Here is a 6,190-nt window from a genome sequence, read left to right as displayed (position 1 = left end):
GAATTTTAAGGGTTGAAAGAGGGTCGTGATAATTTGGCCAGCTCAACTGTGGTACCCAACCCCTTTTCCCAGCCTTTAGGAGGCGAAAGCAGTAAATAGAATGCCAAAAATTTATTTTATTTTAATTGTACCTCTCCGATAACGAGGTACGAGTAAGCGTAGATTCATCACGTGATCATTAAGTCATTACTAACATTACTTCTTACAGGTAATCTTACTAATGAACTGCTCTTACATTTTCAAAGCGAAAATAAAGAAAATGTTAATAAAAGTGGTAAATATCAAAGCCAAGTAAAAGAAGTTACGTACTAAATGTTTTTTTTGTTTTTTTTAAAACCGTTAAAAATGAATTAAAAACATTTTTTTATTTTTTTATTCTTTTTCTAAAACTGTGTGGCGTTCGAAAATTAAGTGTTTTTAGCTGTATTTTTTAATTATCAAAATATATCCTAATGAAATTTAAAATATAGTTATAAATTATGATTCTATATAAGCTAAAGCAATTTTTTATTCAAAAGTTATTTCCCCAATGTTAAATAGTGTTTTTTAGGAAATATTTTTGTCCCAATTCTCAAATCACGTAGTGAATGTCTTAATTCAAAATTATTTTTTTAAACTTAAATGAAATTGCAAGACATACGTCATAAATACGTCCAAATTTAGTTATAAGTCTTAACAAATCACTATATTCGGAAAAGTTGCATTTACAACAACAACAAATGCCTTAATTACTTCAAAATTCCCAAATTTCCTTTACATAGCATATTTTTTTTGCGCTCTAGAAGAAATAACTGTTGCTGGTAAATTTAATCGATTCGTTAAAGTTCATTGACAAATAAGAAGTAAAACCATCTTAAACTTAAAGATAAATCGTGATCTTCCAGATTTTGAGGCGTAAGATATAATGAAGGTTTATAGAAGGTATTGGAAGATCCAGAATACAGAAGAACACAGACATACTACTTGGATAGGTTTTACAATATATAAAAATTTGTTAACATTATTTTGCCACCTAAATATTTTGATAAGCCTTATGTAAGTAAAATTATTGTAAAATTGTCTCCTCTTCACTGATAAAAATTTGAAAAACTTATATCCTACAAACAGAGAATAAATAAGTTTGTGGACTCCATGCTTCAGTTAAATCTATTTATTTGCAAATAAAATCTCTCGTGGATGAAAGTTTTACATAACTAAGCCAATTTATTTGCAAATAAAATCTCTCGTGGATGAAAGTTTTACATAATTAGATTACATCTAAAAGAGATGGAATCTATTTTAGATGTAATTTACAATATTTTTGGCTTTTTGTTTGTCAAAAGAATCCAAAAAGCCTTATCTGATTAGAAAAAAAAATAGATTAAATTCATAGTATGACTATATGTAGGTGTTTCCTATTTTGCCAACTTTTGAAATATGCAGACCCACTGTGCAATGCTATCTGCTCTGCGTTATACTACATTGTGTTTCCATCTCTCTTTAAAATCATATCACCACTGTAATGAAGGTTTGCCATTTTTGAATAAATGATCTTGTTTTGTGTTTTTCAAATTGTGTTGAACAATAGAAATTATATCGGCTTGTGTCAAACCATAACCCCAATTGTTGAACAACTTTTCAGTTTTAACAGATTTCATTGGCTTTCCGCTACCATGTTGACAAGTATTTTTACTTTTATTTCTGTCAATCAAATATAGAAATAGAATGAATTTAAAGAGGAAATAAAAATTATTTTAATATTATATTAATTACCGAATTAATTAAGGAACTAAACATCGTTTACTTGTTATCAATTAAAGCAACATTTAATTTTTACTTATTGACCGACTTAAGTATTATATTTTCTTTTTTAGTTTTTGTCAAATAAATTTCTTGTTTTACAACATAATAAAATAAATTACCATTAGATTAATAAAAACATTACCATTAGATTCAGAATAAAAAAGCTCTATTAGACCGTACTTTAGTCTTCAAAACTAGGGTTCGGACTGTTGTAATTGTAATTGTAAAAATTAAGTACAATAAAACATTACAATGCAATAGTATTGTGTTGCATTACAATGCAATAGTATTGTATTACAATGCAATAGTATTGTATTGTAATACCAGAGATGTAATTAAAACATAATTTATTGTTATAGTATTGCTGTGATAAAAAATAGTTACAATAAATATTGTGGTGCATTGTATTACTATTTCAAAGTTCAATAGCTATTGTATTTTAAAGTATTTAGATTCATTTTCACACGCATTTATTATTATTTGGGCACTAGAAAATTCAGAGGCACGTTAAAATCATTTTAGCAGTCATTTACATATATAATTTTTTTTTTTTTAGCCAAAGAAGTATATATTCTACCGTATACTTAACAGATATTAAATTCAGGGGCGCTAGTGGCACCCGTTTTTAACAACCATTTACAAATTATTTAATTTATTTATTTTGAGTTCAATAGTATAAATGTTTAAAGAATAATTTATTTATAACTAACATTAATAATACTCATTCAAAGTCCTACAAATATATAATTTATTATGTTTGTAATTAGATAATTATTTACAATGTGAAGTGAAACTTGATTTTTTTTAAATTTTGCCTAAACTGATATCGAAATGTTTCAATTGGATGATGACGTCTAAACAATTTGATAAACAACATAAAGCGCGTGAAAATAGTTTATTTTTATTATTATAAATAACCGCTAATGAGTAGTAAATTAAAGCATTATGGGATCAGGGAACCATTGACCTGGGTAATTATATATTATATTGTCTAAACATATGAACTTTTATTTTGCAACAATTTTTCTACATTTTCAGATTACTCATCACCTATCAGACTAGAGTAAGTGTTATCAAAACATTTAGTGTCTGCTGTAAAAGCAAAAAACTAAGTGGAAGAAATGATAGGAATTGATAATGTACACATATCTATCCCCAGCAGCAAAAGAAAAACAGATCAAATAAAACTCACTTTTATAGAGCTATATAAAGTTTGCAACTAGGATAAGTGATAATCAAAAAATAAAATAGAATCAATAATCATATATTAGTTGTACCCTATTGAAATAGCATACAAATAATACATGATTATTGATTCTACACCTTTTTCAAGATGTAATTGAGAACTCGAAAGATGTAATTAAGAAAAGTGAGATGCAATTGAGAAATACAACATGTAATTTAGAAGTCGCAATATGTAATTAAGAAACACAACATGTAATTAAGAAATTTTAAAATGTAATTGAGAAACCCAACATGGAAATAAAAAATATAATTATATAATATGTAATTTGAAAAACAACAGTTGTAATTAAGAAATCGTAATATGTAAATGAGAATACATTATTAGTAATTGTGAATTCAATGTAAGCCTAAAGGTCATTATAAAAGATATTCTTGGACATGTATTTTAATAAGTTAATAATATCAAATTCAGCATTTGTATGCACCAACAATACAGTAATACAGTAATGGAATCGAAAGATCGTTGTGTTATTTATCAATACACTATGAATAAAAAGTCTGTTATCAAATTGAATCCGTGCAAGCATTTATTTCACCAAATTTGTTTACAACCACTTTTGAAACAACCAGAACTACCTTGTTCAATCTGTAGATACGAAATACATACAACTGAACAAGTTGAAGGAAAACATTATGTTTTATCTTCATCGAATGGTAGAAGAAGAGTAATTGAATTTTTTGAGCGAAACGACGATTGGGTAACTCTGGCGCAAACTCTACGGCTGTCAAATATAAGACAGCATGCAATTGGAACCGCAGCGGAAATTTAAATTTTATTGGAAGAGGTGGTTTTAAACCAAAAAAATTAACCGATGATCAAATCGAAAAAGCATTAACATGGATTGAAAGCGACTGTCAGTTGACATTGGTGGCCATTAAAACAAAGATATTAAGACAATTTAATATTAGCGTCAGCACGACCACAATTGCCAATTACCTTGAAGACAGACTATTTTCATTTAAAAAGTGCACAAGGAGCCTAATACAATGAATGGTAATGAAAACGAACAAAAAAGAGCTGAATATGTTTCAAATTCAGTTCTTTTTTTCAAAAAAAAAAAAAAAGGAACATTAACGAACACATCACAAATGGTCATCAGATAGTTTTGTTGGATGAAACAAATTTGAACCTTTTTTGTAGAAAAACGCAAGGACGTGCCAAACAAGGGAAAAGAGCAATAATGAAAGTACCCTCCATGTCATGCTCGTTTGGAAAGGCGTTTGAAAATTCACCGGCTCAGTTGTTAAGATTAGAACCCTACAGCCCAATGTTAAATCCAGTGGAAGCTATCTAGTCCAAAATAAAAATAAACGTTAAAAATGTTATTCGTATTCCACCTGTATTCGGTGCTGGGATTATGGAACAACGAATGCAGTATTTAGAAAGAATTGTTACTGCGGCAAAAAATCCAACAACGGGAGGTGATTGTACACGCACTGTACAACATACGACCACGCATTACGCAACGATTTTAAATAGGAAGACGTCCAAGTTAGTGTTTAACTGAATATTGGAATGATTTTTAATGACGTTGTTTAAATTTAAATTATTAAATAATTAAATTTTTATATAAATAAACTATTTGTTACCGCCTAAACCTCAAATGCCTTTTTCATAACTTTTTATATTTTATTGATATTATATTATTATTTCCAGCCTTAAATTATAAAGTATATCAGGACTACAAAATTCAAAATACAAAGAACTTTGTATTCTTTATACTTTTCTCAATTACAACTTTTATCTTCTCGATTACATCTTACGATTTCTTATTTACAACTTTCATATTCTAAATTACATCTTACGTTTCTTAATTACATCTTTCATGTTCTAAATTACATCTTACGTTTCTTAATTACAACTTTCATCTTATCAATTACATTTTACATTTCTTAATTACAACTTTCAAGTTCTCAATTACATCTTGAAAAGGTGTGGTTTTTTTATTTAAAATTAGGCAATATGGAAACACATCACTAACTCTTGAGGCAACGGATATTGAGAGAGACCTAGGTATCTTTATATCTAATGATCTAAAATGGAATCAACACATAGAAGTTGCAACACGTAGTGCAAATATGATACTTGGCCAATTAAAAAAACATTTAGATCAAGAGATTTAGATCAATGAAGCGTTGGAGTAAACTATACACTACATATGTTAGACCGCATTTGGAATTCGTTATTGCGGCATGGTGTCCTTACTTAAAATGTGATATTAGGGAAATTGAACAAATTCAGCACAAAACAACAAAAGTACCTCATGATTTAATAGAATTACTTTATGATGAAAGGTGTCAGGGTCTCAATTTTACTACTTTGGAAGCTCGTATGGCGACGTGGCGGCTTGATCCAAACTAGAAAACTGTTTTGAGATCATCAATCGGCATAATCCACCAATTCGCAGATCACTACCCAACGTTCTAATGCGTGAATTTGCATATAATAATGCTCGTCATAATTTCTACACAAATCGTGATAATGATTGGAATAACTTGTCGAATGCATGCAGAATGGCTCCAAAATGTCAGTTAATGCGTTTAAGAACAGAATTGTTTTTTTTTTTCTACAGCTACATCTTTTATTGAAGATGAGCTGCGCGTTTATTAATTAATTAGTGCTTTAGCAGTTACAACTATTGGCTTTTTAGATTTGTCATAAAACGTAAACTTTAATTAAATGAAAGCAATCTTTTTTTTCTCTTTTTCTCAGTTTGATATCAACTTACTTGCTATGAAATAGCAAATACTTTTTTTTACTTAAAGTTTATATTTTACAAACCGTAAATTTTTTTATAATTTACTGGTTTGGTTGTTTTTTTTTAAATTATTTCTCATGTAATCTAAAAAGATTTATTTAAATTTACTATTAATTGCTATTACTAAACTTAAAAAATAGTAAATTATGTTTTTTCAAATTGATGCACCAAAAAAGCATTTTAATCTCACAAAAATGTCATCAAACAAAAATATTTTTTACACGTTTTGATAGAGGTAGTCTTACTATATATTGATCTATTTTAACATCATCACATTTCCTAGTACTCTTTGTTTAATTAAAACTTAAGTAAAAACATGGTAAAATTGACCGAGTTCAAATAGTGACTGAAAATACACTATAGTGTATTCTCGTATTATTGTGTATAAGTTATAATTTATCCCA

The sequence above is a fragment of the Hydra vulgaris genome, chromosome 11 (assembly GCF_038396675.1).
Source record: "Hydra vulgaris chromosome 11, alternate assembly HydraT2T_AEP".
NCBI lineage: Eukaryota > Metazoa > Cnidaria > Hydrozoa > Anthoathecata > Hydridae > Hydra > Hydra vulgaris.
This window is presented reverse-complemented; position numbering follows the sequence as displayed.